The following is a 19483-nucleotide window of genomic DNA, read 5'->3' on the forward strand; positions in this document are numbered from 1 at the left end:
CCACACTTGTTACACCTTCTCTGTCATGAATCAACTAGACAACTTAATTAAGATAATCACGCTGTGAGACTTGTCATGCAGAGATGCGTGTAAAATAAATTTTAAAAACTTTGACAAGCAAATAAGCTGTGCATGTCAGCGTTGTTGACAGGTAGTGAGCGAGTACACGAGCTGTGTGTGTCAGCGCAGTAGTAGAGGGCAGGTACAAACGTTTTAAGAGGCTGACACACAAATGCTGTGCGTATCAGCGTAAAAAGTATGACAAGTAATATGAGTACTTTGGCAGCGTGTATCATCGTCAGCGTGGTTGACGGTTAATGAGTGAGTACACAAGCTGTGTGTGTCAGTTCAGTAGTAGAAAGCATCTGCTTAATGTAGCACTGGGAAAGTGGCATTCACTCCATGTAGCACTGGGAGAGTGGCATCCCCTACAGCAATAGGAGAGTGGCATTCACTTCCTGCACCATTTGGAGTGTGACGTTCACTTCCCACAGCAATGGGGGAGTGGCATTCACTTCATGCAGCACTGGGAGAGAACTGGTCACTTAATTTAGCAGTGGGAGTGTGGCATCTGCTGCAGCACTGGCAAAGTGGTGCCCGCTTCATGCAGCTCGGGGAGAGGGGCTTCCACTACATGCAGCACTGGGAGAGTGAAATCCACTTCATGCAGCACTGGGAGAGTGACATCCACTTCATGCAGCACTGGGAGAGTGACATCCACTTCATGCAGCACTGGGAGAGTGGTGTCCACTTCATACATCACTGGGAGAGTGGCCTTCACTTCATGCAGCACTGGGAGAGAGCTGTACACTTCATGCAGCACTGAGAGAGTGGCATCCACTTCATGCAGCACTTCGAAAGTGGCATCCTCTTCCTGCAGCACTGGGAGTGTGGCATCCACTTCATGCAGCATTGGGAGAGTGGCATCCACTTCATGCAGCATTGGGAGATTGGCATCCACTTCATGCAGCAATGGGAAAGTGGCATTCCCTGCAGCAATAGGAGAGTGGCATCCACTTCCTGCACCATTGGGAGTGTGACGTTCACTTCACACAGCAATGGGGGAGTGGCATCCACTTCATGCAGCACTGGGAGAGAACTGGTCACTTAAATTAGCAGTGGGAAAGTGGCATCTGCTGCAGCACTGGCAAAGTGATGCCCGCTTCATGCAGCTCTGGGAGAGTGACATCCACTTCATGCAGCACTGGGAGAGTGAAATCCACTTCATGCAGCACTTGGGTGCGTGACATCCACTTCATGCAGCACTTGGGTGCGTGACATCCATTTCATGCAGCACTGGGAGAGCAGCATCCACTTCATGCAGCACTTGGGTGCGTGACATCCACTTCATGCAGCACTTGGGTGCGTGACATCCACTTCATGCAGCACTGGGAGAGCAGCATCCACTTCATGCAACACTAGGAGAGTGGCACCCACTTTATGCAATACTGGGAAAGTAGCATCTCCTGCACCACAGGGAAAGTGGTTTCCACTGCAGCACTGGGAGAGTGGCACCCTTTTTATGCAGTACTGGGAGAGTGGTGTCCACTTCATGCAGCACTAGGAGATTAGCATCGGCTTCATGCTGCACTGGGAGAGTGGCACCTACTTCATGCAGCAGTGGGAGAGTGGCACCCACTTCATGCAGAACTGGGAGATGGCATCTGCTTCATATAACACTGGGAGTGGCATCCCCTGCAGCACTGGGAGAGGGGCATCTGCTGCTGCAGTGGGAGAGTGGCATCTGCTTCACGAAGCACTGGAAGAGCGTCATCCACTTAATGCAGTGGTGGGAGAGTGGCATCCCCTGCAGCACTTGGAGATTGGCATCCACTTCATGCAGCACTGGGGAGAGCGGCACCCACTTCATGCAGCACTGGGAGAGTGGCATCCACTTCATGCAGCACTAGGAGAGTGGCACCCACTTTATGCAATACTGGGAAAGTAGCATCTCCTGCACCACAGGGAAAGTGGTTTCCACTGCAGCACTGGGAGAGTGGCACCCTTTTTATGCAGTACTGGGAGAGTGGTGTCCAGTTCATGCAGCACTAGGAGATTAGCATCGGCTTCATGCTGCACTGGGAGAGTGGCACCTACTTCATGCAGCAGTGGGAGAGTGGCACCCACTTCATGCAGAACTGGGAGATGGCATCTGCTTCATATAGCACTGGGAGTGGCATCCCCTGCAGCACTGGGAGAGGGGCATCTGCTGCTGCAGTGGGAGAGTGGCATCTGCTTCACGAAGCACTGGAAGAGCGTCATCCACTTAATGCAGTGGTGGGAGAGTGGCATCCCCTGCAGCACTTGGAGAGTGGCATCCACTTCATGCAGCACTGGGAGAGTGGCACCCACTTCATGCAGCACTGGGAGAGTGGCATCCACTTCATGCAGCACTTGGAGAGTGGCATCCACTTCATGCAGCACTGGGGAGAGCGGCATCCACTTCATGCAGCACTGGGAGAGTGGCATCCACTTCATGCAGCACTTGGAGAGTGGCATCCACTTCATGCAGCACTGGGGAGAGTGGTATCCAGTTCATGCAGCAATGGGAGAGAGGTATCCACTTCATGCAGCACTGGGAGAGTGGCATCCACTTCATGCAGCACTTGGGAGCGTGGCATCCACTTCATGCAGCACTGCAAGAGAGGCATCCGCTGCTGCAGTGGGAGTGTGTCACCTGCTTCGTGTAGCACTGGGAGAGTATCATCAATGTCATGCAGCACTGGGATAGTGGTATCCCCTGCTGCAGTGGGAGAGTATCATCAATGTCATGCAGCACTGGGATAGTGGCATCCCCTCCTGCAGTGAGAGAGTATCATCAATGTCATGCAGCACTGGGATAATGGCATCCCCTGCTGCAGTGGGAGAGTATCATCAATGTCATGCTGCAGTGGGAGAATATCAATAATGTCATGCAGCACTGGGAGAGTGGCATCCCTTGCTGCAGTGGGAGAGTATCATCAATGTCATACTGCAGTGGGAGAGTATCATTAATGTAATGCAGCACTGGGAGAGTGGCATCCCCTGCTGCAGTGGGAGAGTATCATCAATGTCATGCATCACTGGGAGAGTGGCACCCCCTGCTGCAGTGGGAGAGTATCATTAATGTCATGCAGCACTGGGAGAGTGGCATCCCCTGCTGCAGTGGGAGAGTATCAATGTCATGCAGCACTGGGACAGTGGCATACCCTGCTGCAGTGGGAGAGTATCATCAATGTCATACTGCAGTGGGAGAGTGGCATACCCTGCTGCAGTGGGAGAGTATCATTAATGTCATGCAGCACTGGGAGAGTGGCATCCCCTGCTGCAGTGAGAGAGTATCAATGTCATGCAGCACTGGGACAGTGGCATACCCTGCTGCAGTGGGAGAGTATCATCAATGTCATACTGCAGTGGGAGAGTGGCATACCCTGCTGCAGTGGGAGAGAATCCTTAATGTCATGCAGCACTGGGAGAGTGGCATCCCCTGCTGCAGTGGGAGAGTATCATGAATGTCATGCTACATTTGCTTCCTGAAGTATTGGGAAACGCATCACATTCATATGGAGAGGGTTCCCCAACTCTGGTGGTGGCTGCACTGGTGGCGGCTGTACTAGTGGTTGAAGCACTGATAGTGGCTGCACTGTTGGTGGCTGCACTTTTGGTGGCTGCACTGGTGGTAGCTGCACTGGTAGTGGCTGCACTGGAGGTGGCTGCACTGGTGGTGGCTTCACTTGTGGTGGCTGCACTGGAGGTGGTTGCACTAGTGATGGCTGCACTGGAGGTGTCTGCACAGGTGGTGACTACACTGGTGGTGGCTTCACTTGTGGTGGCTGCACTGGTGGTGGCTGCACTGGAAGTGGCTGCACTGGAGGTGGCTGCCTTGGAGGTGACTGCACTGGAGGTGACTGCACTGGTGGGCTGCACTGGAGGTGGCTGCAGTGGAGGTGGCTGCACTGGTGGTGGCTGCACTGGGGGTTGCTGTACTGGTGGGGGCTGCACTGGAGGTGGCTGCACTGGAGATGGCTGCACTGGAGATGGCTGCACTGGTGGTGGTTGCACTGGAGGTGGCTGCACTGGTGGTGGCTGCACTGGAGGAGGCTGCACTGGAGGAGGCTGCACTGTTGGTGGATGCACTGGAGGTGGCTGCATTGGTGTGGTTGCCCTGGAGGTGGCTGCACTGGTGGTGGCAGTACTGGAGGTTGCTGTACTGGAGGTGGCTGCTTTGGAGGTGGCCGCACTGGTGGTGGCTGCACTGGTGGCGGCTGTACTAGTGGTTGAAGCACTGTTAGTGGCTGCACTCTTGGTGGCTGCACAGGTGGTGGCTGCACTGGTGGTGGCTGCACTGGTGGTGGCTGCACTGGAAGTGGCTGCACTGGAGGTGGTTGCACTAGTGATGGCTGCACACACTGGAGGTGACTGCACTGGAGGTGACTGCACTGGTAGGCTGCACTGGAGGTGGCTGCGCTGGAGGTGGCTGCACTGGAGGTGGCTGCACTGGTGGTGGCTGCACTGCGGGTTGCTATACTGGTGGTGGCTGCCTTGGTGGTGGCTGCACTGGTGGAGGCTGCACTGGTGAAGGCTGCACTGGAGGTGGCTGCACTGGATGTGGCTGCAGTGGAGATGGCTGCACTGGAAATGGCTGTACTGGTGGTGGTTGCACTGGAGGTGGCTGCACTGGTGGTGGCTGCACTGAAGGTGGCTGCACTGGAGGAGGCTGCACTGCAGGTGGCTGCACTGGAGGTGTCTGCACTGTTGGTGGCTGCACTGTTGGTGGATGCACTGGAGGTGGCTGCATTGGTGTGGTTGCACTGGAGGTGGCTGCACTGGTGGTGGCAGTACTGGAGGTTGCTGCACTGGAGGTGGCTGCACTGGAGGTGGCTGCGCAGGAGGTGGCTGCACTGTTGGTGGATTCACTGGAGGTGGGTGCACTGGAGGTGGCTGCACTGGTGGTGGATGCACTGGAGGTGCTGCATTGGTGTGGTTGCACTGGAGGTGGCTGTACTGGTGGTGGCAGTACTGGAGTTTGCTGCACTGGAGGTGGCTGCACGAGTGGTGGCTGCACTGGAGGTGGCTGTGCTGGAGGTGGCTGCACTGGTGGTGGCTGCACTGGAGGTGGCTGCACTGGAGGTGGCTGCAGTGGAGATGGCTGTACTGGTGGTGGTTGCACTGGAGGTGGCTGCACTGATGGTGGCTGCACTGGAGGAGGCTGCACTGGAGGAGGCTGCACTGGAGGTGGCTGCACTGTTGGTGGCTGCACTGTTGGTGGATGCACTGGAGGTGGCTGCACTGAAGGTGGCTGCACTGGTGGTGGTTGCACTGGAGGTTGCTGCACTGGAGGTGGCTGCTTTGGAGGTGTCTGCACTGGTGTGCAGGCCATTCATTTTGTATTTTGCAAAAACAAACTGACGCTTTAGGACCTTCTTTAAAAGAAAAAAAGAACTTTGGACATGTATGACTGTCAGCCATCATGTTTGACGGAGCCGTCTATTTATCTTCCCCTACACTGTTAGGATGCTCCATGACTGTGGGCTAGCAGGCATCTCTAAATTTGGCGGACAGAGTAAAGGCAGGGTGACTGAATTAAACTCCTCTGAAAACCTTTCTGCTCTTCCCCCATCTACTAAAAGCAAAATTAAGCAGAGTGGGCAAAAAACGATGGGTTGGAATGCTATCCCGAGTGATTGCCATTGGTTAGACTATTTACATGCGGTCATCCCTGCACCTTTGGGTGTCGTGAGTCCCAGTGGTTAGACTATTTACGTGCGGTCATCCATGCACCTTTGGGTGCGTGAGCTCCAGTGGCGAGACTATTTACATGCGGTCATCCCTGCACCTTTGGGTGTCTGAGTGCCAGTGGTTAGACTTTTTACATGCGGTCATCCCTTCACCTTTGGCTGTCTGAGTGCCAGTGGTTAGACTATTTACATGCGGTCATCCCTTCACCTTTGGCTGTCTGAGTGCCAGTGGTTAGACTATTTACATGCGGTCATACCTGTACCTTTTGGGTGTCTGAGTGCCAGTGGTTAGACTCTTTACATGTGGTCATCCCTGTACCTTTTGGGTGTCTGAGTGCCAGTGGTTAGACTATTTACATGCAGTCATCCCTGCACCTTTGGGTGTCGTGAGTGCCAGTGGCGAGACTATTTACGTGCGGTCATCCCTGCACCTTTGGGTGCGTGAGCTCCAGTGGCGAGACTATTTACGTGCGGTCATCCCTGCACCTTTGGGTGTCGTGAGTGCCAGTGGCGAGACTATTTACATGCGGTCATCCCTGCACCTTTGGCTGTGTGAGTGCCAGTGGTTAGACTATTTACATGCGGTCATCCCTGCACCTTTGGGTGTCTGAGTGCCAGTGGTTAGACTATTTACATGCGGTCATCCCTGCACCTTTGGGTGTCTGAGTGCCAGTGGTTAGACTATTTACATGCTGGCATTTCTGCACCTTTGGGTGTCTGAGTGCCAGTGGTTAGACTATTTACATGCAGTCCTCCCTGCACCTTTGGGTGTCTGAGTGCCAGGAGTATGCGTGGAAACTTGAGACTGGCACAGATCTCGAAACCTACTACTGACAATGTTTGTGAATCCTAAAAAGTAGTACATTTGCATCCATTCAAGGTGCCCTTCTGTGGATGCACTCGCTTGGTTAACCCGTCACTGTATATATGTACGTTCCTGTTTAAAAAAAATACTGAACAAGTTAAAGCCTCTTGGGGTACTCAGGATGAACAGAAAAGCCAACTTAGACACAGCAGACCTCACTCAGGGCCTAGAAGGCATTTATTTGGGAGTGTCTCACCCCAAACACCCCCCATCCAAAAAAACGACACCCCTGGACACCAGCAGTGTTTCCCCTATGTTTGTCAGTTAACCAAAAACTAGAAAATCCAACCAAGTTTCTATTTTACAATTATGTCCAATACACATTTATAAGGTACAACAATGTCTGCCTTCCTGTTACTTTCACCCCTGGACAGTGCATGTCCACAAAATGTGCACAAGTCAGCCTCTCCAATCCCACATGGTCTCTTGGCTGCAGCCAACGGATTCATTTGCAATAGGGCCCGTCCTGCTCTCAGTCCACACTACGACCCACTGGTAAACGGGGATCACAATTCTGGTGAGCATCCTTGCACATAACACTATAGGCACCTCAGCTTCAGGTGGACAGTGTGACGCAGAGAGAATTCTTCAGGTCACTCACTTGTGTTGAGCAGTGTGTTTTATGACCTTTCTCTTAATTCTCTACGTCCATGAGCCCATCTGCTCTGCTAACCTGTTGCGGTGAACTTCTGCGTGTAATTTAACAGAACTGCTCCCCACCTAGTAGCAAGCTCTAGTGCTTTCCTGCTTTCACAAATCACTTCATTTCTTTACCATCAACCTTGCACTGTGCCAAAACCAGCTTCTTCATGGTGGCTGCCTTGTTTTACTTTGGTGGTCAGTGTCCTACGTGGGCAATGAACAGTGGTGTGAAATGTCTCACTCTCGTGGTCAGTGTCCTACGTCGGCCATGAACAGTGATGTGAAATCTCTCGCTCTCGTGGTCAGTGTCCTACATCGGCCATGAACAGTGGCGTCAAATGTCTCACTCTCGTAGTCAGTGTCCTATATCGGCCATGAACAGTGATGTGAAAAGTCTCACTCTCGTGGTCAGTGTCCTACGTCGGTCATGAACAGTGGTGTCAAATGTCTCACTCTCGTGGTCAGTGTTCTACGTCGGCCATGAACAGTGGCATCAAATGTCTCACTCTCGTGGTCTGTCTCCTGCGTCGGCCATGAACAGTGGTGTGAAATGTCTCACTCTCGTGGTCAGTGTCCTAAGTGGGCCATGAACAGTGGCGTGAAATGTCTCACTCTCGTGGTCAGTATTCTACGTGAGCCATGAACAGTGGCGTGAAATGTCTCACTCTCGTGGTCAGTGTCCTATGTCGGCCATGAACAGTGGCATGAAATGTCTCACTCTCGTGGTCAGTGTCCTACGTCGGCCATGAACAGTGGCGTGAAATGTCTGACTATCGTGGTCTGTGTCTTACATGGGCTATGAACAGTGAGGTGAAATGTCTCACTCTCGTGGTCAGTGTCCTATGTCGGCCATGAACAGTCGCGTGAAATGTCTCACTCTCGTGGTCAGTGTCCTACGTGGGCCATGAACAGTGGCGTGAAATGTCTCACTCTCGTGGTCAGTATTCTACGTCGGCCATGAACAGTGGCGTGAAATGTCTCACTCTCGTGGTCAGTATCCTACGTCGGCCATGAACAGTGGCGTGAAATGTCTCACTCTCGTGGTCAGTGTCCTACGCCGGCCATGAACAGTGGCATCAAATGTCTCACTCTTGTGGTCAGTGTCCTACGCCGGCCATGAACAGTGGCGTGAAATGTCTCACTCTCGTGGTCAGTATCCTACGTCGGCCATGAACAGTGGCGTGAAATGTCTCACTCTCGTGGTCAGTGTCCTACGCCGGCCATGAACAGTGGCATCAAATGTCTCACTCTTGTGGTCAGTGTCCTACGCCGGCCATGAACAGTGGCGTGAAATGTCTCACTCTCGTGGTCAGTGTCTTACATGGGCCATGAGCAGTGGCATCAAATGCCTCTTGTGTCCCTGACACTGGGCAGATTCCATGGTTCTGTTTAGGTTGATGTTCAATATGTGTCTTCTTGCAGAGAGTGTATTACTCAGTGATAACTCATACTCATAGGGAATGACTAAGTGATAACTGATACTTCTAGTGTATTATTCAGGGGTAACTGATACTTCTAGTGTATTATTCAGGGGTAACTGATACTTCTAGTGTATTACTCATTAGTAACTGATACTCATAGGGTATGACTGAGTGGCTACTGATACTTCTAGTGTATTACTCAGTAGTAACTGATACTCATAGGGTATGCCTGTGTGGTAACCGATACTCATAGGGTATGACTGTGTGGCAACTAATACTTCTAGTGTATTACTCATTAGTAACTGATACTCATAGGGTATGACTGAGCGGCAACTGATACTTCTAGTGTATTACTCAGTGGTAACCGATACCCATAGTGTATTAGTCAGTGGTCACCAAACCTTACAATGTTTTGGCCACGCACAGAATCTGATATTCAAATATCCCGCCTGATCAATACTTTGCTGGTCTCTGCGTTCCAATTTCCCTCTGGTACATTCACATTTCAGCTTTTACTAAACATCAGTTTCACAGTTTTGTTGTAATCGTGTGTGTATTTTCTGGTGTCCCACTAGATTGTGCTTGAGATTGAAGCTTTTCCCGCACAGGTGGCACTCGTAGGGTTTCTCGCCAGTGTGCAGCTTCTGGTGCCGGCGAAGAGCTCCGTTCTGGTTGAATGTCTTACCACAAATGGGACAGTGGAACGGTCGCTCTTCTGTGTGTATGCGCTCATGTCTGGTAAGAGCAGTGATTGACGACAGGCTTTTCCCACATTCGGTACAGGTATACTTTCCATTTACTTTGAATGCTTGCGGACGACCGTGTCGGCTGTCCTTCGGGTAGGTTTGCTCTTCTTCAAGAATAGGATATGGTTGGCAGCTTTGCTGAGGGTCTGGTTTGTGTGAATTATGGTTTCTTATGGCGCCTTCACAAGTGACATATATTTCAGATGACTGAACGTTTTGTGCTGTCTGATGAAAACTAGAATGTGTTAGTAGATTGCAATTATTTTGCAAATGTTCGGGTTTCTCCTTTATCTGCATTTCATAACTTCCTGCCCAAATCTGGCTCACAGAAGGTTTTCTCTCAGTAATGCTCTGCGTAATGTTTGCTTTCAGTTTCTGTGCTGTAGATTCGCAAAGTATCAACTTATCTTTACATTTTGAAACACTGCTGACTTTTCTCTTCCTCTTGGTGCTTCCATAATCTGTAGGACAATAATTCAACAATCAGGTTAGTCGTCTGCATGTGAAATGGTGCATCATACCAAATATTCTCTTGAGACTGTGAGTCATGATTACGGCAGATCCTGGCTGGAGCTTGGAAGTCATGGGCATTGAGAGGGCATTGAAAGAAGCCACTGAGATGCCTCATGTCTGACCTTTGCTCTCCGGTGGAGGAGGTATCTCTTGTCCACAGACACAGCCATAGGGGTGGGGATGGGGTTCTGTGGGATATATTACTTTAAAAGGCACTTGATTTCAGTGTAGAGCCTCAAATATACCATAAGACATCCCAAATGTACATCCTATGGGCCATCAAACTCTACTGAATTCTGAGAGTCACTTCAACCTGAGTGAAGAGAGTGTAGACATGGCAAACTTCCCTAACAACGTTAAAGCACAAATGTGGGAAGTTGGCCTGGTATATGCTGCCCACTAGTTATACTGGGCACCTTGCACCAGTGCAAACAACGCTTATTGATGATAAGTTTAAAGACAACTTTTATTGAAAGCTATCCTAGTGGTAGCTATGGAGAGCAGCCTTCATGCTAAGTCTTGAAGGAGTGTAAAGCAGCTTGGTTTACCAGCTTATAACCTCTTGAATAACTAAATGAAAGGAGTTCCACACAAGGTATATATAAAATATATGTATTTATTTCTAAACACTCACTACTTATCTCTTTATGAGATTAGCGTCCAAGATACACAATATCACAGCTCAAAAATACGATAGTAAATAGCACAATATACAATGGGCCCGGGGGGGGGGGGGGGGGGGAGGGAGGGGGGGGGATCAAACCATATATTCAGAAAGTGGTATAAGACCACAACTTGACTAGACACAGTGCCTAGAGCATGTAGAATCGCTGGGACCCCAAGGAACCACCCAAGGTAGTGACATATGAGACCCACGGGGGACGTGTGCAGTGTGAGAACACAGCCGCGAGCACCGTAGGATTCTATGAGGAAAGTCGCGGTTGGAATTTTAAAGATAAAGGACACCTAGGAGAGGACTTTGAGCAAACCCCTTTAGACTTAGGGGGTTCTAGGGCCAACACCCACAGGAGCACCGGAGTACTCGAGTTACCTCACCCAGGGGAGCCAGGCGCATAGGTATCAAATGATGTTGGGAATCGTCGTTGATTTCAATGGCGATGTGCTGCAAAGTGCTGCTGCTGGGAAGAGGAGAAGTGTCCGGGGTGATCAAAGCCTGGATCGAAGTTGAGAAGAACCTGAAAGCAGAGAGGACAGAGTCTGGGCCACTAGTCAGTGACCAGGGGCACGATAGACGAATGCCCACTGATGTCGCGTGCTTTAGGTGCGAAGAGGTGAAGCTTGACTCTGCAGCCACAGGGACCAGGAGACGTCAATGATGACTAGGAGCCAGAAGTGAGCTGTGCCATGAAAGATGTAGAGTGCTGGGATGTCGGTGCGCGGATTCACCACAACAAACCTTGGCAACAGCAACCCACACAGGAAGAGTAAAGGTGCTTTGGTGCGGACCAGCAAGGTCCTGGGGACTCCCCAAGTGAGGGTGAGTCAGGGCACGTCTGGAGCAACCAGGTAACCCCAATCAAAGTTAGAGTTGCCTTCATAGGGACCCACCAGTCGATGGATCAGGGATTGCGAAGGGACCTCAAGAGAAAACACAAAGGGCCAGCTCACGGAACACTAGTGGAGTGTAAACTGGCAATCTTCGGTGCAATTGCTGCTCGGGGACAGGGCTACAAGTAACCCAAAGCTCAGCTGCAGAGGTCGCCTCAAAGGTGGCTTCTGCAAATGGTCGCGGTGACCAGGGGTTCGGGTTGCATGGTCTCCACGAGGGATACAGGCCTCAGAGTTGCTGAGCGCACAGATCGACCTCAGAGACCATGGGAACCCACCTCCTGTGTTGCAAAATTCTTCGGGGTCCTCAGGAGTTTCGGAGATACAAACCGGACCGATGCATCTTTTGTGCCTGCCAAGCAGGGGAGTAACTCCTTTACTCCAAGGGAGATTCTTCGGTCATCCAACATTGTGTAGATAGTTGAAGTTCTGGGATTCTGTATCAGAGTTTCGTCCAGGTAAATCTAAAGTCCTGTAGTCAGGGGTTCCTACTTTATACCCAAGGAAGGGGTGGAACAAACTCTGGGGACCCACCTATGGGAGGGCCAGGAAAGAGGGGTGGCTACACCCATTTCCTTTGTCCACTTTTGTGCCAGAGCAGTGGCTGGTAGCCCCTGCAACCGGTTTGAGCTGGACTATGCACAGGGACACCAAATGTGCCTCCATTGCAGACTTCAAAGCACTCCTGGAGTGCTCCCACCCAGCCCCAATACACTAAAGCCTGTCTGGGAGGTGGTCACACGACCCTGTGACAGGAAACCTATTGTCCACGCCTCCCCTGCCGGAGTTTCGTCCAGCAGCAGGGCAGACTCGTGTCTGTGGCTGCAGAATCCATTTTGTGATGCCAGGGTTCTGTTAAGCTTGTATCTGGTATACCGGTAGTGCCATGTTTCTCCCTCTAGTAGGATGGAATCATACCTCTCACACCAGTTACTGGTGTGGAGGTATGATTTCAATGTGTTTGACACCAAACACAACATGTTTTCATGCAGCCATTCCAAAGTTAGCATATACCGCAAGGTTATAATGCACTTAAGAGTATATGGTTTGGCTGCATCACAAACAACCCCGGAATAAAGATTCCGAAAGCTGCAGAGGGGCTCTGCTCATGCATGTTCACCCTCTCACATGAAACCAAGCACCCTGCCTTCAGGATTGTTGAGACCTGCCAAAGGGGTGACTGATAGGTTTGTATGTGCAGTGATATGGAGAGATATAGGGAACCTATACCTCAGTAAGGGGTGCGAACACCACCTTACACAGGCTGGAGTAGCAGACCTGTTGTGTCATTTTAACAGGCTTCCCAGGGGTGGCATAATACATGCTGCAGCCCCTGGTAAACCTCTGGGGTACCTATGCCCTGGGTATATAGTATACCATACACTAGGGACTTATTAGGGTACCCCAGAATCCAATCTGGAGTGTACCTAAAGTACATGCAATCAATATAAAAGGGGAAGCAGATAGGCTGGGCTCCTGAATAGCAGGATCCCAGCCAAACTAATTCAAAAACCAGCAAAACACCAGGAAAAAATGGGGGCAACCAAGCAGTCAGATTCCACCTTCATACATAACCCCCCCCCCCCAAAACGAAATTAGATAAGGCTAACCTTGCCCAGTTGAGCCTTTGTTGACTAAGTGGCCATATAAGGAAGTACCTGCACTAACATGGTTACCCCCTGTCTTATGGTCCACTAAGCAGTCCCTAACCCCTAGGGTATGGGATGATCTCCACCATTGGGAATTACTACCTGTAGAGTGTTGTGGCAAAGTAAAAGTCCTGTGGGGTGTTTGAATAAAGAAGTGAGGCCCTAATAGAGTTGGCCTCAGCTTCCTCAGATCACTGGTCACCATGGAGGCCTTACTTTCCATGACTGCGTTGTATCTGGCCCTATGGGTCAAACTTTGGCTGTTTACAGCTGGGGTTTGGGTCCCTTTGGGTGGATCACTGGGGGGACATGGTAGGTTAGGGACCTTTTGGTCCCAGGTTTGCCTTTGCCCAATGGAGTCCATCTGGGGAGGTCCCTACACAAGGGTAAGGGGGATCCCTGAGTGTGTTGAAGAATTTTCACCTGGCTAGGGCTACTAGACTGGGTGCCCCTAATCTGCTGATCCTCTGGACAGGGGGCCCTGTGGGGTCCACTGACCTCCCTGACCTCTGTAGCCCTGAGCTGACTGAGGCAGGGTAGAGATGGGCAGGTTACCTGCTCCAGACCGGGTCCCACCTTGAAAGGGTCCCCTGCCATCAGGGGATTTGCCAGGACAGGCCTGACTACCTCTGGGGCATTTCCTTCACTAGAAGTAGGGTCAGTTCCCTGAGGAGGCTGACCCTTACCTATAGTCTGGGGCAAAGAAGATTTTCCTTCCTCCCTTGTGCCCTCTTGTGGAGGAGAGTGGGCCATTCTTTCAGGCTCCATCACTCCAAATTTTCCCTGGGGTTGGGCTGTGGCCATCACAGCCCCACTAACTCTCTCAGGGAGACCCAACATTCTTAAATGGGCCTGGTATTCAACTTCAGCCCGGGCTGACATTTCCAGATCATTGCCCACCAGGCAATCTACAGGCAAGTTTGGGGACAGAGCCACTCTCTTTGGTCAAGTGACCCCTCCCCAGCTGAGATTGACTATGGCCATGGGGTGATCTGTTCTAATACCATCAATGTTGGTCACCTGGTATTTAAACTCAGGTCAAAGCTGATGAGGGGGGGCTAGTTTCCCTGTCACCATGGTGACACTAGCCCCTGTGGCACCTGTCTGTACTTGCCCTACGTATTGGGACTCATAGTAAAAGTGGCAAATCCCTTGCCCCCATCACAGACTGAGGAGGCCTGTGAGGGGACCTCTCTAAATTAGAGCCCCCCTCTGTTCCCCATGAAAAAGCACCTAGTTTAAAGAATAAAGATTCCGAAAGCTGCAGAGGGGCACTACTCATGCATGTGCACCCTCTCACATGAAACCAAGCACCCTGCCTTCAGGATTGATAAGGCCTGCCATAGGGGTGACTGATAGGTTTACATGTGCAGTGATATGGAGAGATATAGGGAACCTATACCTCAGTAAGGGGTGCGTACACCACCTTACACAGGCTGCAGTAGCAGACCTGTTGTGTCATTTTAACAGCCTTCCCAGGGGTGGCATAATACATGCTGCAGCGCCTGGTAAACCTCTGGGGTACCTATGCCCTGTGTATATAGTATACCATATACTAGGGACCTATAAGGGTACCCCAGACTCCAATATGGAGTGTACCTAAAGTACATGCAATCAATTTAAAGGGGGAAGCAGATAGGCTGGGGCCCTGAATAGCAAGATCCCAGCCAGACTAAGTCGAAATCCAGCAAAACACCAGGAAAAAAGGGGGCAACCAAGCAATTAGAATCCACCTTCCTACAACAAACATAACTGAAAGACCAGCCATCACCTTTCCTAGAAGGCTGGTCAGAACAGGAGAGGTAAAGCTCTGAGGCTAATCCCATAAGATGTAAAATGCACGCTGCCTGCTGCAAACTCATTGTTACCAGTTGGAGTCTGAGACTAATGATGGTCTCACCATCATTTCCTTCCCTCTCCTCTGTGGCTTGTTGTTGCATTTATCAGTGTCTGCAACAATGGTCTGTTTCTCTGTTATGAGTTCGGCGGAAGGCTGCCTTGCATACTTAAAAAAAAAACCTCTTCACTGCTTCTCCTGATGAGAGGAATCTAACATTGAACATTTTAGGAGACTACATGTGGCTGTCACAGAAAGTTACTCTCACTGAGAACACGTCTGATAAGAAGACTTGCCACGAGATAAAGAGACAGCATGTGTGAAACCTGTGCGCTTTGAAGAGGGTTCGAAGCACTGTAGAGTTGCCGACTCACCTGAAGGGCTGCTGTTAGTTACTGCTGTCTGGTACCCTTCGATGTCAATGGGGTAAGTCTCTCCTTCCTCGTTGATACCCAATGATGCGACTGGTGACATCTCTTCCGATCCTGTTATTGGAAGAATGGATGTGTTCACAGGTGAACTGAGGCCCACAGTGGTGCTGGCAGAGTACCGCATCCAGTACTACAGATAAATGGCGCACTGGCCTCTTATATACCCTTAAATTAGTCAAATACTAACAACAAACAGTAATAGATACATAGAAATAGTCCAAGCGTTACTCGCAGAGTAACGGATACACAGATATCTAGTCAAGGCTCCACTCAGAGAATAATGGATACACAGAGCTCTACTCAACACTCTACTCACAGAGAGATGGATATACACAGCCATAGTCAAGGTTCTACTCATACATTAATGGAAAGACAGAGCTCTATTGAAGACTCAACTCACAGAGTAATGGATACACAGAACTCAGTCAAGGCTCTACTCACAGAGAAATGGATATACTATACTCTATTCTTGGAGACATTGATACACTCTACTCACAGAGTAATGGATACAGAGAGTTCTAGTCAAGGCTCTACTCATTGAGTAATAGGTATACTATATTGTGCCGATGGAGAAATGGATATACAGAGCTCAGCCCAAGTTTCTGCCCAAAGAGTAACGGTTACACAGAGCTCTAGTCAAGGCTTACTCACAGAGTAATGGATTCACTGAGCTCTAGTTAAGGCTCTACCCACAGAGAAATGGATATATGGCGTTCTAGTCAAGGCTCTACTCACAGAGTAACAGACATACCAAGCTCTAGTCAAGGTCTTATTCACAGAGTATTGAATATACAATACTCTATCCATGGAGAAATGAATACAGAGCTCTACTCAAGTTTCTACCCACAGAGTAACGGGTACACAGAGCTCTAATCGAGACTCAACTCACAGAGCAATGGATATTCAAAACTCTATCCATGGAGAAATGGATACAGAGCTCCACCCAGGTTTCTACATGAGGAGTAATGGATACAAAGAGCACTAGTCAAGGGTCTACTCATAAAGTAATAAAAGGATTATGTTACTTACCCAGTACGCATCTGTTCTTGGCATGTAGAGCTGTAGATTCATATGCTTTGCATACTCCTGCCATCTAGTGTTGGGTCCAGATGTTTACAAGTTGTTTTTCTTCAAAGAAGTCTTTCCTATTCGCAAAGTAGGGTGACTCCTCTTTTCGGTGATTACACGCAGTTGGTTTTCTATGTAGGGCAACAAGTTTGCAAACGTAGGAGAAAATGTTCTCCTTCGTTTGCGAACTTGTTCGTAGGCTGGATGGAGACATTTTGCATCTGGTCAAAATGTCCTGATTTGTTGATCAATCATGTTATCTATTGGGGCCGCTATACAGACGGCCCGCTGCTAATAGAGACCGGCGACATTGACCCATTGCATGACATTCGAACACATATAACATCCAGTTTACCTATCAGTATAATAAGGAAAAGATTACTTTTCTCGACCTGAGACTATACACCAAAGAAGGTTCCATCTTATCTGCCCTTCATAGAAAACCAACTGTGTGTAATGCGGTCTTGCACGTGGATACCTCACATCCCGGATCACAAATCAATTCCATACCATTCGGGGAACTTACACGTTTAAGATGCAATTGCAGTGAGGATGTAATCTACATGAAATAAATGACAGATACTATAAGTAGATTGAGTATTCCTTTGGGACTAACTGTTTCTTTCCTCCTATTCACAAGAAGCAATTAGAACAATCAGATATGGATTGGCTTTGTAGTTGCACATGTCTTTCAACATGTATACAGTACATCGCATCTGTGATGGAAACGCTGAATTACACTGTACATATGTGAGGCCAGATGCCGATATCCGATCTGACCTTATGAGGCTGCGCCTTTCCTTGAAATATATACTGATTTGCTAAACCCCTGTATCCTACGAGAATAGTACCATGTTGTGTGGTGCTGCCGTACTGTAAACAATTGTTTGATTGTAATATAACTGGTTTCTATGTTACAATTGGTTCTGGTATTGTACAGCAGTGTTTTGTAAAGAACCATCTCTCGCTCTTAGTTCTTACTTTAGGCTGACTCTCTGATTCTGCTTTCTTGCTCGCTCTATTTTAATTGTTCTGTCTCTCTTCGGGTGTGCTGTAGGATCACACGTTGATTCTTCATATCACTTTTGGTTCCAGAAATGACTTTCCATCTGCATTCCTGTAGTTGAATGATACATCAGTCCTTTTTCGCGTCCAAACACTTCGATTTTGGATGCTCTTTGCGTAGCTGACTTGACTGTGTTGCCTTTCATTAGTTTAACGCATACTACATTGGTTGCGCCAGAAACCACCTACGTTCATATTGCACACGCAATTGTAGACGGGGTATTTTTAAGGTTTGGAATGCACAGGGGTTCTTGTATGTTTATTGCCGTTAACTAATTTCTATACGTGAGGCAGATAGTGCCCTTTAGCAATGCGATGGCTATCTCTTACATTGGGAAACTACAATGATGGCTACCACGATTCCGTAACGAGCGCATTACGTAAACACGCTCCATTACGGCTCTCGCGCTTTAGAGACGCGTCCTGCTACTTATGTGCTTCCGTAACGAGCGCATTACGTAAACACGCTCCGTTACGGCTCTCGCGCTTTAGAGACGCGTCCTGCTACTTATGTGCTTCCGTAACGAGCGCATTACGTAAACACGCTCCGTTACGGCTCTCGCGCTTTTGAGACGCGTCCTGCTACTTATGTGCTTCCGTAACAAGCGCATTACGTAAACACGCTCCATTACGGCTCTCGCGCTTTAGAGACGCATCCTGCTACTTATGGGCTTCTGTAACGAGCGCATTACGTAAACACGCTCCGTTACGGCTCTCGTGCTTTAGAGACGTTTCCTGCTACTTATGTGCTTCCGTAACGAGCGCATTACGTAAACACGCTCCGTTACGGCTCTCGTGCTTTAGAGACGCGTCCTGCTACTTATGTGCTTCAGTAACGAGCGCATTACGTAAACACGCTCCATTACGGCTCTCGCGCTTTAGAGACGCGTCCTGCTACTTATGTGCTTCCGTAACGAGCGCATTACGTAAACACGCTCCGTTATGGCTCTCGCGCTTTAGAGACGCGTCCTGCTACTTATGTGCTTCCGTAACGAGCGCATTACGTAAACACGCTCCGTTACGGCTCTCGCGCTTTAGAGACGCGTCCTGCTACTTATGTGCTTCCGTAACGAGCGCATTACGTAAACACGCTCCGTTACGGCTCTCGCGCTTTAGAGACGCGTCCTGCTACTTATGTGCTTCCGTAACGAGCGCATTACGTAAACACGCTTCGTTACGGCTCCCGCGCTTTAGAGACGCGTCCTGCTACTTATGGGCTTCCGTAACGAGCGCATTACGTAAACACGCTCCGTTACGGCTCTCGTGCTTTAGAGACGTGTCCTGCTACTTATGTGCTTCCGTAATGAGCGCATTATGTAAACACGCTCCGTTACGGCTCTCGCGCTTTAGAGACGCGTCCTGCTACTTATGTGCTTCCGTAACGAGCGCATTACGTAAACACGCTCCGTTATGGCTCTCGCGCTTTAGAGACGCGTCCTGCTACTTATGGGCTTCCGTAACGAGCGCATTACGTAAACACGCTCCATTACGGCTCTCGCGCTTTAGAGACGCGTCCTGCTACTTATGTGCTTCCGTAACAAGCGCATTACGTAAACACGCTCCGTTACGACTCTCGCGCTTTAGAGACGCGTCCTGCTACTTATGTGCTTCCGTAACAAGCGCATTACGTAAACACGCACCGTTACGGTTCTCACGCTTTAGAGACGCGTCCTGCTACTTATGTGCTTTCGTAACGAGCGCATTACATAAACACGCTCCGTTACGGCTCTCACGCTTTAGAGACGCGTCCTGCTACTTATGTGGTGTTTCCCACGGCGGCTTCTTCAACTTTTCAGAATGGGAGCTGGAAACGAAGTCGCATTGGGTAAGCCGCTATACAAATGAGTTATTCTATACATGCAGTGGGCTGTTAACATATTTTCACAGCCGATTGCCGTTATGTTACAGATCTCGACTGATGTCCATTACCATTTAGAAGCCTAACATTTTGGCTTCTGAC

At 49.7% G+C, this 19483-nt stretch overlaps 1 pseudogene across 1 annotated transcript in view; it reads right to left on the reverse strand.

Moving 5' to 3' along the window:
• LOC146839235 (uncharacterized) overlaps window positions 1–19483 on the reverse strand; it is a 310687-nt pseudogene that overhangs the window by 68673 nt on the left and 222531 nt on the right. Inside the window, exons 7-9 of the transcript XR_014960814.1 lie at window positions 15334–15444; window positions 9252–9852; window positions 5–15 (exon numbers count right to left, since the gene is read on the reverse strand). The product of XR_014960814.1 is annotated as an uncharacterized LOC146839235 (transcript). The remainder of the gene's footprint in view (window positions 1–4; window positions 16–9251; window positions 9853–15333; window positions 15445–19483) is intronic.

Source organism: Triturus cristatus, chromosome 4_2 (assembly GCF_964204655.1).
Source record: "Triturus cristatus chromosome 4_2, aTriCri1.1, whole genome shotgun sequence".
In the NCBI taxonomy this organism is placed as follows: domain Eukaryota; kingdom Metazoa; phylum Chordata; class Amphibia; order Caudata; family Salamandridae; genus Triturus; species Triturus cristatus.